Here is a 21608-nt window from a genome sequence, read left to right on the forward strand (position 1 = left end):
AGTGACATTTTTGCTTGCTTTCAGATTGAAAACCAGGTTACTATCCAAAGTTAGTTCGCCATATCAGGAAGAGCTAGAAAATAGTTGTGGGGCTTCTGGTAACCTATTCTCATAAGCAGAGGAAGATCAAATGAATCTCTGTACAGTCTGCAACAAATCAGTTTTAACAGCAGTAGAGGGAGAAAAATGGACAGCAGCTCATACCTCCACGGGCTGCAAATACCCCAGTGCAGGGTCAGTAGATTAAAATAGCATTCTCATTGGCCAACTGGGGCCTAGCAAGAGAAGTGTGGGCCAAGCTAATAAGTTTGGCACAGTTGGAATTCATTGGAGGCAAATAGAAGGGGAAATTTCCAGAAACAGAAAGCATACGATGGTTATTTAATGCAATCTTTAAAATACCCTTACTGGGATGTTTAATTTTGTGACAATTCTCTGAGATCCAGGGATCCATCTTACAAATAGTACTGGGACCCTTCATGTTAACATAGTTTTCTCTTATTTTCCATTCCTCTTCTCCTCCCCTGCACTACCTTCTTTTTCAAAAAAAGTATGTAATGTAGACTCACCATCCTTCATATTCAAGTGGTTATTTTTCCACATGCATTTCTCATAAATACAGTCTTCAACATGTTCATTATGAAAACCTAATTTATAATTTTGAGTATATGACTTACAGAAGAATCCCTTCATGTACTCATTTATTCACTCATTTTCTAGTTAATTCACCCATTCAATCATAGGATGTATACATTTATAGTTGAAAATTCAAGTCAAATTCCAAAATAAATTTTATAGCCTTAAATACAGGCACTTGTGAAATTAATGGCATATATTAGGCTAATCTAACCTTCATCTCTTGGGATTTGAATCTCTATTGCCTTTTTTCCAACCTTTAAGATGTTCTATAACAATAACAGAGAAGCTGTTGCTATAGAGTTTTCTTTGGAAGGTAAAACGAGAGGCCATGTAAATGTAAAGTTCATTTACACAGCTGTGGTTTTCTATTGTTTCTGTGGACCACTCTAAGACACCATCAAGATGTAAAGTGAGACTGTAAGACTCTCAAACCTTGAAGCTGGAAGGCTTCATAGAACACAAAGAAAGGAAATTAAAGGGAGTGGACTGACTATTCTCGGGTGGGGGGTGTAGGGGGGTGCAGGAAGAGACTGGACAAAAATCGTACACCTATGGATGAGGACAGTGGGGGGGGTTAAGGGCAGAGGGTGGGGTGGGAACTGGGTGGAGGGGAGCTATGGGGGGAAAAAAGAGGAACAACTGTAATAATCTGAGCAATGACGATTTAATTTTTAAAAAATGGTTAAAATAAAAAGTAGACAACACTAAAAAATGTTTTTTTATTATTTTTTTTCAACTACAGTTTACATTCAATATTACTTTGTATTAGTTTCAGGGGTATAGCTAGCAGTTATACAATCATATGCTTTACAAAGTATTCCCTCCTCCCTCCCCCCCACCCCCAATGTTTCTGGTACCCACCTAGTGCCAGACATAATTACAATATTATTGACTACTTTACATCCCCATGACTATTTTGTAACTACTAATTTGTACTCCTCAATCTCTTTACCTTTTCCACACAGTCTTCCAACATCCCTCCCCTCTGGTCACCATCAATCTGTTCTCTATGAGTCTGATTCTGTTTTGTTTGGTTGTTTGTATTGTTCTTTAGATTCCACTTATAAGTGAAATCATACGGTATTTGTATTTCTCTGATTGACTTATATCACTTAGCACAATACTCTCTAGGTCCATCCATGCTACCACAAATGGAAAGATTTCATTCCTTCCAATCCCCACTTTTAAGCCCAGCATTTCCCAACCGCTTTATCCTTTCCAAAATCTAGCAGTGGGAACTAAGCCATGCCGATCATCGTTCTAAGAGAGGACCTTGTATGTCTTCCTAGACTTTTGGATCAACTGCTCCTATGTGCACTCCTGCAATTTACACTACTTTTCTAGGTCTATTTTTTAGTTTGTAAACTGGAGACAATTCTATTTAATTTACGGGGGTTCTGTAAGGATTAAATGAGATAGCATATATTAAAATGCTTCTTCTTGCCTCTTGGCTGAGGACTAGCTCCACACTCACCCTGCACTTGTTGGTCTTGTTGATCTCATGGTATTTCCCTTGGTAATGGAAAGATGACCTATACTTTGTTGTTGCCAAAGCCACAAATGTCAGGGCCTGGAAAATGAACCACAGTGCATGATTTTACATCAATTTTAGGCAGTTTGACTGGTCTGAGGCCAACACAGACATAGACTGTGTATTAATTGGGGTCATAGTAGGAAATAGCAAATTTAGGATTATTTGAAGATAATGTAATAAAGAACTATTTATAAAGGTGGGGGCAGGACATTGAGAAAACTTAAGGAATAGTGCTGTGCTCTAGACTAGGAACAGTAGGGCTATTCCTAAACTTAAACCTGAAGGGACAGGGAAGGGGTGGTTACCAGAGCCCAGAAGAAAGAGTCCTGTAGAGAAGGCAGCCAAAAAGAGAAGCTGTGGCTTTCAGTTGAGGGACACAACTCTCTTCCCTCCCTCTGAGCTCCTGCCAGGGTTCCCATTGTCCAACCCAACTGGAAGCTCCTCCTGTGCCAGGGACTTTGTCTTTTAATTTCTCACAAGTAGGTGTTACTATATCCACTTTTCGCTGAGAAAACTGGTGCCATACATTATCACAATATTATTGACTTAAGCACCTTGCCCAAAGTCAAACAACTAATAAGTAGCATTGCTGAGGTTAAAACTCAAGTTTACCTAGAAATAGCCTCAGGCTCTTCCTGCTTTGTGAAAATGTTGGGAACTGTTGCTTAGTGGCTTTGAGCCTAGAGAACTTAACTTCACAAAGGTCCAAGAATAGGTTTTGTGTGTGTGTGTCCAATTTGTTTCTTTTTAATTTCTTTAAATGTAATTTATTGGGGATATATTAGTTAATAAAATTATATAGGTTTAAGGTATGAAATTCTATAATACATCATCTGTATATTGTATTATACAGTTCACCACCCCAAGTCATGTCCTCTTTCCAAGAATAGGTTTAACCTAGTTTTTCTTTCTTTTTTTTTTAAACAGCAAATATCACATTTATTTATTATTATTATTTTAAAGAACAGTTGTTTTTAAAAATATTTTATTGATTTCAAAGAGGAAGAGAGAGAAACATCAATGATGTAAGAGAATCATTTATTGGCTGCCTCCTGCAGGTTCTCCACTGGGGATAAAGCCCACAACACAGGCATGTGCCCTGACCAGAATCCAACCATGATCTCCTGGTTCATCGGCTGATGCTCAACCACTTAGCCACACCAGCTGGGCAAGAACAGTTTATTGATTTTTAGAGAGAGAGAAAGGGAAAAGAGAGAAACATTGATGTGAGAGCATAACATTGATCAGCACACCCCCTACTAGGGATTGAGCCCACAACCCGACATGTGCCCTCACCAGAATTGAATCAGCAATCCCTTGGCACATGGGACAATGCTCAACCAACTGAGCCGCACCAGCCAGGGCCTGCACACACACACACACACACACACACACACAGATGTGCCCTAGCCACACTGGTCTCACTGCTTTTCTGCTTGCCTTTGAATTTCATGCCTCTGAGCTTTTTCACACATTGTTTCCTCATTACATTTCCTTCATCTCCTTCTCTGCTTATTAAAATCTAACTCATTCTTCAAAGAACAATTAATGCCTCCTCCCCAAAGCCTCCAGTTGAACTGAGTCATGCCATCTTTTGTGATCTCATAGCAACTCACCACCTTTTTCAAAGTATGTCTTTCATTATGCCTTCTGAAAAATTAGTCACATGTCCATGTCCCCATCAAACAGAAGGTGAAAGGGTGGAGTAGAAAAAGCACAGGCTTTAAAGCCAGACAGACTGGATTCAAGTCCTGGCTTCCCACTACTCACCTTGGGCAAATCTCTTGCCTCTATTTCAGCCCAAACTTGTTGGGTTGTCTGAACATTGAATAAACAATATTCACATGGAAGAAAATAAAATCACATTGAAAAAATGCTTTCCAATTTCCCTACTACAATGACTATATATATATATATATTCCTTGTTAGATGGCTGGATTCTGAAGAAAAGAGAGATGAGTGAAGGCACATGTTTTAGACACCCAGTGCTATATTGTTCTATATATGAAATAGAAAGATAAGAAAGAAAGAATTGGGGGAAAGGAGATGCAGGCAGAAAAAGGGTAAAGTGGCTGAAGAGAAGGATTTGGCAAGAGCTTAAAGGGAGATATCTGAAGCTTCAGGAGAAAAGAAAGAAATATTTAGAGAGATTTTAAAGGAAATTTTGCTGTATGACATGTAGTGTAACCCTTTCTTCCAACTTTGTACAAAAATACTCAGTAAAATCCACATTTCTCATCAGTGCTTTGGGAGCTGGATTAGCTGTTATTTGTTGGTTTTTCAATAGCTACCACATGAAAACTGGATTCAAGCTTGGAGCTAAGTAAGAGCTGGATTGCCCCCACGGAGGCCTAGTGACATGTTGAGGTTACAGATGCAACGCTCTGGACGCATTCCCCGTGTTTGGTGAAGGTGATCCCTGACCTCCTGTGCCTTTTTCTCACTTCAGAGCACAAAGGCTCGTTGTAATAGTTACATTTGAAAGTGTCTACACAGCTTATGACCCTTTCCTCCTTTTCTGAAACCTGTATCCTTGTTAATATCATGTGACTCTCCACCTCTTTGGTCTATTTATGTTAACATTCAGGTTTAGGGTTGCTTTTTTCTGTTCTTTGAAGAGTCCTCCAACATAGAGGGGTGGAGCTATCACCTCAGAAACTTCCTATTTCAGGTCAACCTGAGCCCTTTTGACATCTGCAGAAGCTCTCATTAAGACTCCCCGGGCTGACAGGGACTGCTGCTGTCAGAGGACTTACCAAACACGATGCACTACTTGGATTCCGAATGCATACCCTGGGTTCAGGGTGTCAGGACAGAGTTTCACGTACCTGCCCCCGCAATCGATGCCTTGCTTGTGTTTTACTGAAAACTGAACCATCAAGGTCTTGCTCTCATTGTTGAACAGCTTAAACCTGGTTGAGAGGGCATAATACTTGGCTGGTCTGGAGACCTGGTAGCAGAGAGCCCAGAATTGTGAAGCTTATATACCCAAGGAGCAGTCCGAGAGACCTAACACTTGGCCTCACCAACCTCTGGAACTTTCTTACACATCTACTGTGTGCCAGATGCTGAGCTGGATAGTTTCCAAGCTTCAGAGCAACCCTGCAAATTGGGTATTATCTCCACTTTATAAATGAGGAGTCTGAGTCATGGGGAGGTCAGGCCCCTTGGCTAATAAGGACCTGCGATGGGACTTAAGCCATCATTGACTGATTCTTTCTCCTATACCACACCGCCCCTAATTTTCAAGAACTACTTAAATATGGTTTTGCAGCTTCACAAAGCAAGCCCCTGTTTCTTCTGAGGCCCCGTGAGTGGCCAGAATCAGGTTCTGCCATGCCCAACTGCTGTGGCAGAAAGAAGCTAAGCACTGCCTCTTGGGACAAATAATAACCATTGCTAACATTCATTCAACACTTCCTGTTTTCATCCATATGTATTACTGTTCTTACTCTTCATAATAACCCATCAGGTGGGCTCTATAATATCTGCACTTCATCATGAAGTCATTGACACTGTTTCACTTGCCCAGGATCTCAAAACCAGTCTATTTCATTCCAGAGGCCCCCACGCTAAGACTTTGCCTTTTCCTCCAGAGAATATCAGAGCTATAAGGGATCTCGGGGCCTTTCTGATCTAACTACATTGCTTTGAAGATGAGGAAACGAAGCCCCACGCAGGGACAGTTACTTAGCCAGGATCATACAACCACAAGTGACAGACATGTAAGCCAAGTCTCCTGACATCCAGGCCAGTGGTCTTTCCTTTATTCCCACTGCTGTCCAGCTAACTGGGTATGACTCTGTCACTTTAATTCTCTGAGCCTCAGTTTCCTCATCAGCAAAATGTGGATAATTATTTTTGCCTCATAGGTTTCCCATGAAAATCAACAGGTAAGAGACGTGAGAAGCACTTTGTAAACTGTCAACATAAAATGCAAGGGGCTATCATCTTCTCGCTCTGTGAGGGTCCTTCCTTCGCGAAGCTCTCTGTACTTCCCTGAGTCACACTAGGTTACAACCAGGTTTATGCTAGTCTCTTTGAATAGGTTTTAAGCTCCTGAAAACAGGGGTGTCACTATATTCCCGGTATCTAAGACAAGGTCAGGCAGAGAAGAAATGCTCAATAAAAATGTGTTGAATTGCACAGAAGGATCTCAAGTCCTGACTCAGATGTCTCTTGAGCATTTATTGCACATCAGACCCTGGCTAAGCACTTTCATGTCTGATGCTGCCTTAGGAGCTCTCTGCATTTTAAAGAATGTGCTTACTTCCCCCAAAGACCTCTGATGAGGCTAGAGCCGCCAGAGAAGACTTCTCTGGAGGAAGGAGTGGATTTGGATATTGGCTCTACCAAATCTTGCTATGTAGCCCCATGTTCCTACTCCCTCTGAGCCTCATTTGTTCCCAAGAGACCTTCTAGACAACCAGGGGGGACCTAAAGAAACTAAGGGGGGTGAGATGTGAGGAGGAACAGCCAAGAAATCAAACCGAGGAGTTGGGTGCCTGTGCAGACAGCCTTCATAACCTCTAAGAAGCAGGCGTCTCATGGGTCTCTTAATCTGCAATTCTCTCTCCTCTGGAAACAATTTTCCAGAGTGGATTTAAATGAGATTTGAAATGCTTAAGCTAGTTCGTAATTCTCCCCTTTAATAAACATGAAAATGAGATTCATAACAGTAGCCAGGAGAGAGAAGATGGGAAATCACTCCAGAGGATGATCAATGAATTCTATTTATAGGACAAAAGTTTTCTCAGACAAAAAAACAAATAAACAAAACAAAACACCAAAAACCTTGTCTGCAGACTTTGCCCTCAGGGGTCCCCCTCCCCCCTTAATATTATTTGACTCTTACAGCAGCCTGGTCCAATGAGCATGGCAGGTGATGATTACTATAGCCATCAAGGCTCAGAGAAGTGAAAAGATTTGTCCAAATGATGCAGCAAGGCATGGGAGTTAGCCCTAGGTCTGTCTGCTCCACTCTCAGTTGTACCAAGCTGCTCCAGGGGAGAGCAGCATTCAGAGGTTACACAGTGTTTTTTCCTGTTTCAAGTGCAGTGTTATATAAAAAAATTCTAGGGTTGGGGAAAGCAATATAGTCTGTGGGTAAGGAACATAGTCCTGGGTTAGACCTATAATCAGATCTCAATTCTTCTTCTTGCCAGTTGTGTATATATCTTTGGGCAAATTACCTCACCTCTCTGAGACATCTCTGAAAAACTGAGAACATTATAGTAACCAACTCATGAAGTTGTTAGAAAGATTCATGGGCATAATGCATCTAAGGGCTTAGTTTTAAATACCTGTGTCAATAAGTGGGCATTATTGTTTTTGTGGAGTTCATTCTTCATTTACTACTTTTTTTAATTTAAAAAAAAAAGAGAGAGAGATGGCCTGGCCAGCATGGCTCAGTGGCTGAGTGTCAACCTATAAACCAGGAGGTCAGGGTTCAATTCCCAGTCAGGGTACATGCCCAGGCTCGATCCCAATGTGGGGTGTGCCAGAGAGAGCCGTTCAATGATTCTCTCTCATCATTGATGTTTCTATCTCTCTCTCCCTCTCCCTTCCTTTCTGAAGTCAATAAAAATATATTTTAAAAAAGAGAGAGAAAGAGATGATTTGGTAATCATGTAATCATGGATAAAAACAATTATATGAAAGTCAGACTTTTTCCAGTCGATTAGTACATTCCTGAATTCCAGTATTTACCTTTATTTTTTTCTTTGTCTACATAAAATTTTCCTGAAGTGAGCTGAAATCTACCATAATCTGGCCTATGTTTAGACTCCACCCATCATTTTTTCCATCCATCTATGGGGTTAAGAAGAAAAATAAACAATATATAGAAATTATCTTAGAGATAACAAGATGCAGCTAAGGCTGAGTATGACTTATGGGAACAGTAAGGGAATATAAGGGGATATTCCTGAAATACCTCTCTCTAATTGATGCCTGAATGCCACCATCTGTGTACTAGCATGTGGTGTGGCTCAACCATTTGGTAGTTGAGCCACTAATACATTAATGCTCCACCCTACCCTCCTCTATGAGAGTTAAGTCCTGAAAACCACCATCGGAATGTATGTATAGTTGAAAGTAGATGGAATAAATGTGTCTAGGGAGACTGAGCCCTTATACATATTTATGTTTAGAAAAATAAAATCAGCTCATCAAGTAAAGAGATTAGTAATACCATTTCATATTTCTTGAATTAGTAATGCTTATATTGAACAATCAATTTCCATTTATCCCTTTTTATTGCTTAAACTTTTTAGACTCTCCCTTGCAGTTACAAGGAGATGCTGATAAATTTGTTTTGCTCTGGCAAAGATGGCATGTAGACAAAGAGCCATTCTTTTTGGAATCTGGCACTCCATCCAAACATTCAGTGCCTTTCTGATTTTATGCCTCAGAATTGCTGACTCCAACTTCCTGGGCCCACTATGGTCCCAGAGTTTCAAGGCAATTTGGCAGCTTGAGATGGAAGAGGCCTTGCGGGTAGCCTTTATTTCCTCTCCTCCCTGCAGCTGAATGGCTGTTTTCCTCTACCCAATATCAAGGGCTATTTCCTTAACTTTGTCCATGAAAACCCCACATTAACACACATTTAATTAAACCACCCTGAGCTGGCTCTGTCATCTCCTGCTACTCAAGTCTGATGAGTCAGCTATCTTCCCTCGAGCCCCAGGGGGTGGGCTTAATGTCTATGGTCTTCCTGTCTCTCCCAAGATCTGTGTTAGGCCAAGAAGTCTCAATGACCACTTCACCTACCGCTCCTGAGGGCCCCAGGAGGTTCTTTCTGCCTAAAGTTGCTGTGGTTTTAACGCACTTTTAATCCCTACACTACATGGTTTCCCATTAGGTCACATGTGTGAAAAGCCCTTTATGACCTAAAGAGTGTACAGCAAATGTAAGACATAGTACTTTGCAGTTTGTACTTCATAGTTTGTAAGTGATAAAGTGATTTGTGTATAATTTGAGAAATGCCTGTCTTCCTCACCCTACCACTGTGTTCTGGTATCTAGCACAAAATAAATCACCAAAATATTTGTTAAATGGCTGAATGGTTGCACGATCATGCCTTTTGTCTACACCATAAGATTCTCAACCTTACAAATGCATTAATTCATTTATTAATCCATTTGAAAAATGTTAATTGAGCCTAACAACCATGTAGAAATGGTTGTACAACTTTGACCTTGAACTTCATAGGCCAGATCAGAACTCAGAACTTTTTAAAAAAATATATTTTTATTGATTTCTGAGAGGAAGAGAGAGGGAGAGAAAGATAGAAACATCAGTGATGAGAGAAAATTAATGATCAGCTGCCTCCTGCATGCCCCACTTGGGAGAGAGAGCTCGCAACCTGGGCATGTGTCCCAACCAGAAATCGAACCGTGACCTCTTGGTTCACAGGTTGATGCTCAACCACCTCAGGGTATCAGAACTTATAGCTAATTATTTTACTGGGTGAACAGTATTGATACAAATCAAACCTGACACAATTTAAGATGTCTCAAAATAAGGAGAGCCCTAGCCGGTTTGGTCAGTGGATAGAGTGTTGGCCTGCAGACCGAAGGTTCCCAGGTTCGATTCCGGTCACGGGCACATGCCCAGGTCGCAGGCTCGATCCCCAGAGGGAGGCATGCAGGAGGCAGCCAATCAATGATTCCCTCTCATCATGGATGTTTTTTTCTCTCTCTCCCTCTCCCTTCCTCTCTAAAATCAATAAAAATATATTAAAAGAAAAAAAGGAGACTTGCTTGTCAGAATAATGTCACATGGTTAATAAAGTCTCACTTTAATACTTTTCCTCTTAACATCATAAAAGGTTCAAGCCAGAATGACCTTTAGTGGTCATTTAATCTGGCCTCCTCATAGTATGGGTAGGGAAACTGAAGCCCAGAGAAGGAAGTAACTTGCTCTTGGACACATAGTTGTCAGCAGAGCTGAGACTAGAACCCAGTTCTTCTGCACCCTGGCTCTGGGCTCATTAATCCTTCACTTAACAAATATTTCTTGAGCATTCACTCTGTGCCAGGCACCAGGCACAGAAACATGAATCTGACAAGGTCCCTTCAAAGAGCTTAGAGTCTGGGGAAGACACACACAAGTAAACAATTATAATACAGGCAAGGGGAGCTGTAGAAGAAAGCACAGGGCAGTGAAATTCAGAAAAGCACTGGCTACCCTCCCCTACCCTCCACCCCACCCAAGTCAGAGTAGACTTCACAGAAGGCATGCCTAAAGAGTAAGAATTAAAAAGGAAGAAAAGTGGGGACATTTCAAATAGAATGACTGAACATGCCAAGGTCCAGAGGCATGAAATAACCTGATATTCCAAGGGAGATGCAAGCAGTACTATATGGATTTTCATGGGAGAATAGAGTAGACAGGGGCCAACTCAAGCAGAGCTCCTACTGAGAGCAGGTAAGCAGTGTATTAACCAAGATTGGATGTTACCATCTTTTTTCCTCTGCTAACTCTTTCCTTCAAATTGGTCAAATATTGTATGTCCCCAGAGATCCAGCCAGCAAAAAGTAACAGGTATTTGTGAGCTGGCACATTTTGCTCATAAATGCACATAATCACACCCAAGTCTGCAGAGTTATACAGGGGTGTCAATAGTAGGTTTACAGTTGCGAGTACAAGAAACACAGTTTATTCTTGTATTATTAATAATTATTGTATTATTTTTTAAATAAGCAACTGTAAACCTACTTTTCCCAACCCTGTAGAACCATGGAGCTCACTTAACCCTGATTCCTCTGTCAAATGAACTTATCTCAATGTGGAGATTGCACTTCCCAGCATGTCAGGCTTATAATAGAGCTCAAATCAAAGGACTAGGCTTAGGGACTCACCTCTGTTACTAGCTTCAGCAGCATCTATAACTTCTGTAAGACTCGGTTTCTTCATCTATAGAAAGGGGTTACCTAGCTCATAAAGTTTCTAGGAGAATTAAATGAAATATCATCAACACAGTGTCAGGCACATTATAAGTGCTCAAGGTGAAGCTGAAGAAATATATATATCCTATCATTGATGTTTCCATCTCTCCCTCCCTCTCCCTTCCTCTCTGAAATCAATAAAAAAAATTTTTTAAAAAAACAAAGACGTATAACATCCAAGGTAAAGAGAGATAAATATTTTTAGCTTTGCAGATAAAAGTTGTGCCTTCCCAGTACCAGGTCCTGAAACAGAATAGGTCCTTCAGAAAATGCTTGGTATTTATAGGAAAACACACATTTGTTGCATTTCTTTGACAGCATCAGATTGGATGCTACAAAAGAGAACTTGTTAGATAAACTAAAGCTTACCTCTTCACATGCCAACATTTTGTCTACCATTTTCAATGGAAATTTTTTGTAAGCATTATAAAAAAGCCCAGCCTCTTATATAGAGAATCTTAAACAAAAATTAAATTTCTTGAAGACTCAAGTTCTGTATTAGAGTGTAATATACAGTTGAACCAGGAGGTCATGGTTCGATTCCTGGTTGGGGCACATGCAGGCTTGCAGGCTCGACCCCCCAGTGTGGGGCGTGCAGAAGGCAGCCAATCAATGATTCTTTGTCATCATTGATGTCTTTCTCCCTCTCTTTCTTTCTTTTTTTCTTTCTTTCTTTCTTTCTTTCTTTCTTTCTTCCTTCCTTCCTTCCTTCCTTCCTTCCGTCCTTCCTTTCTTTCTCTAATCCTCACCTGAGGATATTTTCCCATTAATTTTTAGATAGAGGGGAAGAAAGAGGGAAAGACAGAGAGAAATATCAATGTGAGAGAAACACATTGATTGGTTGCCTCCTGCACCAGCCCCAATCAGGACCTGGGCCGGGGAGGAGCCTGCAATCGAGGTGCATGCCCTTGACTGGAATTGAACCCAGGATGCTCTATCCACTGAGCAAATCCGGCTAGGGCTCATCATTGATGTTTCTATCTCTCTATCTCTCCCTTCCTCTCTGAAATCAATAAAAGTATATTTTAAAAAAGAAATAAATATTGTATATATAATAGGTGCTCAATAAATGTTTGTTGAAAGATTGATTGGCATGATGACCAAATTAATTAACATAATAAAATTATTTTGCCGTCACTGATTGGGTGCCTCTACTAGGTGGGGTAGACCCTCCATTCATTTTATGGGTTGTCATATCTAACCAACCATACACTATGAGACAGATAACCAAGTTTGTTTAAAACATGGGCATTAATAAGAGCCTCTATGCTAGAAGTAGAAGAGAATACAAGTAATTTTATTAAATATTTACAGATCAACTATAGTGTGCCAGTGTGAGTGCTAGGCACCAGAGTATTAACAGACGTAATTCTCTGAGCCTTCAAGGAGCTGCTCAGAGTCTAATGAGTGTCTGCAAATAAAGTATCTGCTTTTCTTATTTTACATTCCTTGATTTTTCAAATGAAAATAATTTGTTATAGAAAATATAGAAAGTCAAAAGGAAGCAATAAAGAAACATCCATAATCTACCTCCCAGAGATGACCATTGTCAACATTTTGATATATTTCTCTCTAGGCTTTTTCTCCCTTGTATATTAACAATGGCCCCTCTCGCCTCCACACCCCTGCAGCCTCGGGAGAGAGCCCTACCATCTGGAGAGAGTTTGTACTTGAGACCTGGAAAGGCCAGCTGGATCAGGCCTCTTTGGTCTGGGCACCTGTCCAGCGTGATTTTTCTCCAGGGCCAGCATGTCCAACTATCTCCAATCCACAGATGCTCCCAATCACTTATCAGTCTGAGGCCTGAACAGCAGGCTGTTCCTCAGCTCTGCTGGGCTGTCTTCAGCGGGTCTGAGCCAACTGGGCACAGAGGCCCTTTGTCTCAGAATGCCTCTGTGGCCAAGTTTTCATGGTCAAGTCTGAGAGCTGACAGAATTAACATTCACACACAGACCTTGTGACTTTTGTATCATTCAGCCCTTCATCTGAATTCCAGTTTTTTCTGCCTGATTTTGTACTTTTACCCTGGCCACAGCCAATTCCATTAGCCCTCCCCTCACACTTATTGGTATCACTAATTCTACAATTCTCCAATCAATCAACATTCCTGCATAGTTTAACGTAGGTTGTAGATAAACTTATCTTTTCAGGTGCCAACATTTTGTCTACCATTTCCAGTGAAAATTAGTAACCTATGCGAGACCTGGGAATCCAAAAGCTTATGTTGTCCTGAGGCCACTGGGCACTTGGCAGCCTGCAGCAGTGGTCAATGTATCATTTATGCAGATTAGAGAACTGGGTTCAGCATACGTATTTGCCACTGACTCACTGTGAGACTTTGGAAAAACCACCTTTCCTCCCTTGGTCTGTTTCCCCATCTGTACCATGAGAGGGCTAGTTCTAAAGGCCTGGCACATCTCTGTTTGCTGAGCTGCTGTGTGGCCTAGAACAGTCTGGGAAAACAGCAGAAAGCAAGGAGCCTGAGTGACGCTCTGCCACTAACCCACTTAATGACTCTGCCATGTCATATCCTGCCTCTGCCCCTCAGTTTTCTCACCGGTAAATGGGAAGAAGGGGGCCGTTTAGGACCAGATTAGCTCTCAGCACCCTTTCAGCTCTGACATTCAAAGAATCTACGATTTACCTTCCTTGAGGTTGCTAAGCATTTAAATTTTAAGCTAGGTGACCTTCAACTTACTGGACTCATGGGCGGTAGTGGGGTGGGGAGCAGGAATAATGTAAGAAAAATCATACAATCCTAGGATTAAATCCTGGCTTTGCCATTTAATGCCTGTGTGGCCTCTGACAAATTATTAAACTTCTCCTGAGCTTCAGTTATGTCTGTAGACTGGGAAAAATATTAACTACTTTGAAGAGTCAGGGTGAAGATTAAAGTGTGTACGCATCATGCCTGGTGTGCTTAAAAAGGTTACTTAAGGCATCAGATACAGCTTCGCTGTAAAAACTAGAGTTCAAATGGAGAAAATTCAGTTCCAAGAAGAAAGAGAAAGACAAAATAGTTTTCTTAATTTTTAATAGCTTTTTAATTAAAAGAGTAATGCAAGTTCATTGAAGGAAATAAAGTAAAAAAAAATGAAAAATTAAAGTCATCTAAAATTCCATATTTACCATTTACATTTTGGTGTATTTTCTTCTATCCCTTTTTTTCTGTGCACAAATATATTTTACATAGTGACACTACATACCTTATATGCAATTTGATACCTTTTATCACCACCAGAGACTATTCCATCTTTGAAATCTCAAATTCAAACTGCCTTCCCCATGACTCTATCCTCCTATCCTCCAATTCTCACATTCTTTTACTTGAAATGCACCTATTCTTTTATTCCCTCCATTTTTTTTTTCAGTCAAGTGGCTCCTTCCTGTCTAATTCTCACAATCCTTCCTTCTTCCCTTCCTCCTTCCTTCTTTTCACAAACTTTTAATTGAAAAATTTCTGTCAGGCACTGTACCAAGTGCAAGTTTTTAAAGTTGAAAGAGATGTGGATCCCTCATCTAGCTCATCTTTTCAAATCTCTCATCAATTTGCCTTTCTGCAAAATCCTCACCTGTGTCATCCAAACTTTCACCTTTACTTTGCATCCCAAATTACCTACTTGAGCTCTGCGCTGTTTCCTCTCTCAGCCAGAATGCTCCAAAATGTAGCCACACCTATTCTAATCATTTCCTATGTCCTCATCCACCTTCAACCTACTGTAGTCAACCTTCCACCCACACAATTCTATTGAGTCATCAAATGGTCTCCTAACTATAAAATGCAATGAATGCTTTCCAGACTTTGCTTTCCTTGGCCTCCAAACCACTTTTGACATTAGCTGTGTAACCTTGGGAAAGTCACTCAACTTAAACTGTTGAGAGCTTCAATAAAATAATGTATAAAGAAAAAAATCCACTTGTACACAATAGGCATTCAACAAAGATTAAATTGTGACTCATTGCATTTGGTTTTCTGGGTCTCTGACAATCTTGGCTAATATGAGCCTTCTGGTCTCTGGAAAGAGTCATTTCCCAAGAAAATCCATTCATTCATTTAATTAAAAAAAAATTTATTTGAGCACCTACCATGTGCCTGTTCTAAGTTCTGTTCTAGGAGCTGCAGATGCAGCAATGAACACAACAGGGAAGCACTGTGTTCTCTGAAAGCTAATCTAAGGATGAAGAGATAGACAGATAACGAATACACATACAAACAAGAAATGTGTCATACAGTGAAAAGTGTTCTAAAAAAGTAAGCATGCAAAGGTTCACACGGGAACTTTTAGGGGTCATGGAAATGCTTTGTATGTTAATTGTGGTGGTGATCAGCAGGTGTGTAATTTTTCAACATTCAACAAATGATAGGTACGCTTTAAATGGGTGCATTTTATTATATATAGATGATATTTCAGAAGGTCAATTTTTAAAAAATTAATTCATTTAGGAATAGAGTATAACTATATATGGGGAAATAATTTTTGATAGGACAAACAAGAACAGCCCAAGAAGGAGACATTTAAGCAGATACCTGAAAGCTGAGAAGGAGTAAAACTCGAGAAGATCTAAGAGAAGAATATTCCAGGCAGAAATCACAGCAAGTGCAAAGGCCTTGAGATGGGGCTGAGCTTAGAGTAGCTGAGAAACAGAGAGAAGGCCAATGTAGCTGGACTGTAATGAAGGAGCAGGAGATAAGATTGGAGAGGTAGGCCCTGGCTGGGTGGCTCCGTTGGTTGGAGCGTCGTTGCGTACACCAAAACAGTTTGCAGATTCGATTCTTGGTCAGGGCACATACCTAGATGGACACAGAATTTTCAAGGTTTCCTGGAGGAGGTGATACCATGCAGAGCACATAAGTTACTGGATTTTGTTCATGATTTTGGCCTCATCAACTGTCTTGGGGCTTGGGACTCGAAGCTCTTCTTTCTTTGATTTCCAGGAGTATTTCAGAAATATCTGTCGATAACACCCTTAGGCATTTCACTCCTGCCACGTTGGGCAAGAGGAACTCAGTCCTGGGGAAGTGACTGCGGGTCTGTGCACGTCCTCTGCCTTCTGAGAGAAGGAACTGAGGTGTGAGGACAGCCACCCCAGGCAGGCGGGTGGGTGCAAGAGCTAGCAGTCAGAAGCATAACCTCACAGCCCTCCCTGCAAAGGATGGCTAGGTCATTCAGGAAATGGGGCCATCAACCTACCCTTCTAAGAGGCTGGTGCCTTGTCAAAAAATTCCCCTACAGCCAGTCAGGGAAGCTGAAGCCTTCCTGCGTCCCACTCTTCAGCCAACTCCTAAACATCTCTCCTGTTATCCCTCTCCTATGTCACCCCCCTCCCCAACATATATAGAGACCCTTGCAACCCCCACCCACCCAGGCTTCTCCACTTTTCCTTTTTTTTAAATTGTGAACATTTTAAAATATATTTTTATTGGTTTTTGAGAGGTAGGGAGGGGGAGAGAGAGAGAGAGAAACATCAATGATGAGATTCATTGGTCAGCTGCCTCCTGCATGTTCTGTACTGGGGATCGAGCCTGCAACCCAGGTATGTGCCCTTGACTGGAATGGAACCCTGGACCCTTCAGTCCGCAGGCCGACACTCTATCCACTGAGCCAAACCAGCGAGGGCTAGGCTTCTCCACTTTTCACCCAGAAGATTACCATAGCTCCCTAGACGGAGGTCTCCAGTCTCAACTTGGGTCAGCTTCACAGCCCATCCTCTACATTTTTGCTGAAGTGCCCTTCCTAATACCCAGGCCAGACCTCCATTCTCCCTGCTTATCACCTTCACTGGCTCCACCCTGCCTAGGGAAAGGCCGAGCTCTTTAGCCCCCTTGATCTAGCCCAGGCCTTCCCCCGCGCCCCCCCCCAAAACACCCTGCCCCCGCCCCCAGCCTCACCTTCAGGACCCTCCCCGTCCCTGCAGAGGCCACTACTGCCTGTGTCATAACTTGGAATCTTTGTACAGGCTTTTCTTTTTGACTGGAACACCTTTATCTCCATCCAGGCCCATCTGATAAACTCTTATTCATCCTTCAAAACGCTGCTTAGGTTTCACCTCTTCCCTGAAGCCTCCTGCCCAGTCCCCTTCCCTGGGCGTATTCCCCTCTTCCTATGTAACACCTTTGCACCTTGTTCTCAACACAGTGTTACTTGTATCACAGATTGGGAAATTGAGTCCCAGAGAGGGGAAAGGCTTAGCCAAGCTTTCAAGGTGGAATACAGAGTCAAATTCGAGAAATCCTGACACCTCCCTGGCTGGGTGGCTCGGTTATTTGGAGCATTGTCCAGTGCACCAAAGGCTGTGGAATGGATTCCTGGTCAGCGCACATACCTAGGTTGCAGGGTCAATCCCTGATGGGGGTGCGTATGCGGGGAAGCCAATTGATATAAATATTTCTCTCTCTCTCTCTCTCTCTCTCTCTCTCTCTCCCCCCCCGGGGTGGGGGGGGGGGGGGGGGGGGGGACAGGAAACAGCCAGCTGATTGATGTTTCTCTCTCTCCCTCCCTTCCTCTCTCTCTCAAATCAATAAACATATCCTCAGGTGGTGTTTATTGATCTGGAGTAAAAAACTCCAGATTCCTAGGCAAGTGCCCTCTCTCTCTCTCTCTCTCTCTCAGTATTTGGCCTTTTGAAACAGTACTATTGAACATCTGTCCTTAGGTAAGTAAACTCTGCCACAATTTTCTGATGTTTTCTGAGTCATTCCAAGGAGGGTGCTGGGCAAGGTGACCTCCAGTATTCTCTGAGCTCTAATATTTTATGAAACACAAAAAATTTCATTATCACAATCAGTGCTCACATGTTCCCTCTAGAGTGTTTTTAGAATGAAGGAAACATTTATGGCACACCTACTATATTCTAAGAACAATGCTTTGCATACTGTATCTCATTGAATTCTCAGAACGAGTTTGCAAGACCCATGTTATTGTCCTCATTTTATAGAGTAGGAGATTGAAATGCAGACAGGGTAAGCTACTCACCCAGGGTCACACAGCTAGGAAGGGATGAGCAGGCACTTGAACTACAGACCACTGTGGCAGGTGATTGACAAGGAGCAGGTAGGACCTGGTCTCTCCCTACTCACCCTTCCACTCCCTACAACCTCCCACCTCCACCCAGGGACTCTCGGCCCCCAGCCTGGCCTCTTACCCCCATCTTCAAACGTCTCCAAGTAGACTCTGTGGGGCTCTTCCTGTGTCCTCAGGGTGCCGGGGGACCCATAGCAGCGACAGCAGCGGCAGCCCCTACATCCTGTGGAGCCCAGAGTTCCTAAGCCCAGCCCCAGAGAGCCACTAGCCTGGCCAGGTGCTTCCTTGCTTCAATACCCTCTGCCTGGACCCTGGGGGAGGGGCTGAGAGCACCTGCAGCCTGAATCTGATTGCTTCTCATTTGAGGCCTTGGGTCTAATGAGGGTTGAGAGTGCTGAAGGATGGAGGTGAGAGGGCCCCACTGGGTGTTGAGGGAGCTACAGGGCAGGGTCCCTAGGGAGTAGGGGAGTGGCAGGCCAGCTGAGGCTGGCCTCTGGGATCCCTCTATCCCTATCCCTCTATCCTTTCTTCCTTCTAACCACCCACTGGACCTATGCAGAACAATAAAGGTGTAATGTCTATTTATTTTAACAGAAACACCTAAGGCCTGCAGGGGCCCAGAAGAGGCACTATTTCAGCATGAGATCTCAGGAAAGGCTTCCTGGAGGAGGTGACATGGAGATTAGGCAACAGCGAGTAAGTGGGGGGAGGGAAGAGAGGAACAAACGGAACTGTGGGCAAAGGCCTAGAGGAGAGAAAACTATCACTTCTAAACAACCCAAAACCATGCAACCAGTATTATATCACCTACTGTGAGGAAACGGAGGGAAAAAAAGCACCAACTATTTGTTGATCATTCTACTGTGTGCTAAGCCCTGCACCAGGCGCTTAGCATGCATTATATCATTTAATCCCCACAGCAATCTTGTGAGTTGTATTGTTATGCTCACTTTACAGATGAACAAACTAAGGCTCTGAGGCAAAGTGACTTGCCAAGGTCATACAGAGATGGAAAAGGGACTAGAACTCGGGCCTTCTCATTCCAGTGCCTTCACTACACCTTCATTCTACTATTCATCTAGTTAATATTTATTTATTGAGGTCCTACTATGTGCCAGCACTGGGCTAGGAGCTGAAGATACACCAAGGAAAAGGTTGGCAAGCATCTTGCTCTCATAGGACTCACTTTCTAGTGGGGGAGACAAAATCATCCAGGAAGCAAATAAAGCTCAGATAATGATATCTCAGAAAAAGTAAAACAAGGTTATGGCTTGGAAAGTTAGAGAAAGATGGATCAGTCTGGGAGAGGGGTGGGCAGTCCTCCTGAGGTGACGCTGGTGGAGGTCTGAATGAGCAGCCAGGCATTGGTCTGAGGACAATGTTCCAGGCAGAGGCAAAGGCTCAGGGAAGGGGGAAGATGACCAACGTGGCTCAGTGAGCAAGGAGGACAATGTCAGGAGGTGAGAAATCAAGACCTCGAACGGGCCTGTAGGGCCATGGGAAGGATTTGTGACAGGGAGGCCCTGGAAGGGGTGACATCAGATTTATATTTTATAAAGATCACTTTGGTTTCTCTGTGTTAAGTATGTTAAATATAATCAATTGAGGATACCAAGTAGACAGTTAAAAATATATATATATATAAATCTGGAGTTCACGGAGGAGATCCTGCCTATAAATATAAATTAGGACAGGCTTGGTGGGGACCCGGGAGAAAAGGGGGTGGTTAGCTTAGCTGGTTAGAGCGTCATCCCAATACGCTAAGATTGCAGGTTCAATCCCCGGTCAGGGTACATACAAGAATCAACAACTGAGCCCAGCTGGTGTGACTCAGTGGCTGAGTGCCCTCTATGAACAGGAGGTCACAGTTTGATTCCCAGTCAGGGCATATGCCTGGATTGTGGACTCGTTCCCCCGTGTGGGGTGTTCAGGAGGCAGTCGATCAACGATTCTGTCATCATTCTATCTCTCCCTCTCCTTCCTCTCTGAAAGCAATATACATCAACAGCAACCAATGAATGCATAAATAAGTGGAACAACAAATTAATGTTTCTTTCCTTCTCTTTCTCTCTAAAATAAATTTTTTAAAAAAGAATATTTAGTAGAAGTATAAATTTGGGGACATATAAGTGGTATTTTAGATCACATAGCTAGATGAGATCATTCTAAGAGGGAGGAGGAGATTATTGGCCAAGAATCATGCCAAGTACTTCAGCCCTGGAAACCCAAAGTGTGAAAGGTGGACAGAGAAAGTGGAGGCAGCAAAGGAAACCACAACTGGCTCCACAGTAAAGAGCTTCCTTTAGAACTCTGGATTTTTTAAATCTATTGGCAGGGCGGTCTTCTCTTAAAGGGAGCACTAACATTTTAATTCAACTAATATTTACTGATCAAACTACTGTGGGCAGGATGCTGTGCCAAGTTCTGGGGAGACAAAGGCAGACTGGGCTCAATCCTTGCCCTGTAGGAACTCCTGAGGTGGCTGGAGAGACATACCTTTAGGAAACTAATTTAGGACCAAGGAGGCATGAATTTGGTGCCGTAGTAAAGGCAGGGAAATCTAGAGCTCAGGAGCAGAGAGATGCACCCGTGTCCAATGGCTTCACTTGCATCATCTTGTGCAGTCCTTGAAATAACAACCACCACTGTTGTCCCCGTTTTACAGAAGAAGAAACTGAGTCTTAGAGATAGTGAGTAACTTGCCCAAGGACACACAATTGGCAGGTAGTAAGCCTGGATACACAGCCAGGTCTGCCTGACTTCAGAGCCCAAGTGCTTAACGTTAAGCATGCCTTAACATTTTGTGACAGTCTGAGAGGGCTGGAGCATGAGGTTCCTGGGAAGATGGAGGGGCCAGAGAACAAGGCCCGGGGCTTGGGATAAAATGAAAAGGTGGGAAGGGCCGGACTGCTCCAGATCTTGAATGTCAGCAGAAGGATTTGGATTTGGCTCTTCCAGCCAGCGTCTTTCAGCCTCAGCACTATTGACATTTGGGACCAGATAGTGCTTTGTTGTGGGGGACTGTCCTCTGCATTGGAGGATGCTTAGCAGCAACTCTGGCCTTTAATCATTAGAGACCAATAGCACTCCCCTCCCCAGTTGTGACAACGACAAATGTCTCCAGACATTGCCAAATGCCTCCCACCCCCGCCAACCAGGGGTCTAAGTGCAAAATTGGTCCCCAGTTGAGAACCGCTGCTCTAGGTGCCGGTGGGGTTCTGGGTTTTGAAAGTAGTGTGATATGATGAGCACTAGGAGTTATCTCTTAGCACTAATAAGCTCCACCACTGTTATGCTCCTAATGTGGCAAATTGTATCATGTTTCATTCTGGTAACTTGGAATCACCTATGCCACTTTGGTAACATTTCCTGCAGAGTCTGTTCATTTTTTGTGAAACCAGTAGATTCAGTTGACCACGTGTTCCTCAAGGGCAGCCACCACTGTGGCTTCTTTGTTTTTAT

At 42.7% G+C, this 21608-nt stretch overlaps 1 pseudogene; it reads right to left on the reverse strand.

The window, feature by feature from the left end:
* Window positions 1-11092, reverse strand: part of LOC102759211 — a 13120-nt pseudogene extending 2028 nt beyond the window's left edge.
* Window positions 11093-21608: the final 10516 nt, after the last annotated feature.

Source organism: Myotis davidii, unplaced genomic scaffold, assembly GCF_000327345.1.
Source record: "Myotis davidii unplaced genomic scaffold, ASM32734v1 scaffold79, whole genome shotgun sequence".
Taxonomy (NCBI): Eukaryota; Metazoa; Chordata; class Mammalia; order Chiroptera; family Vespertilionidae; genus Myotis; species Myotis davidii.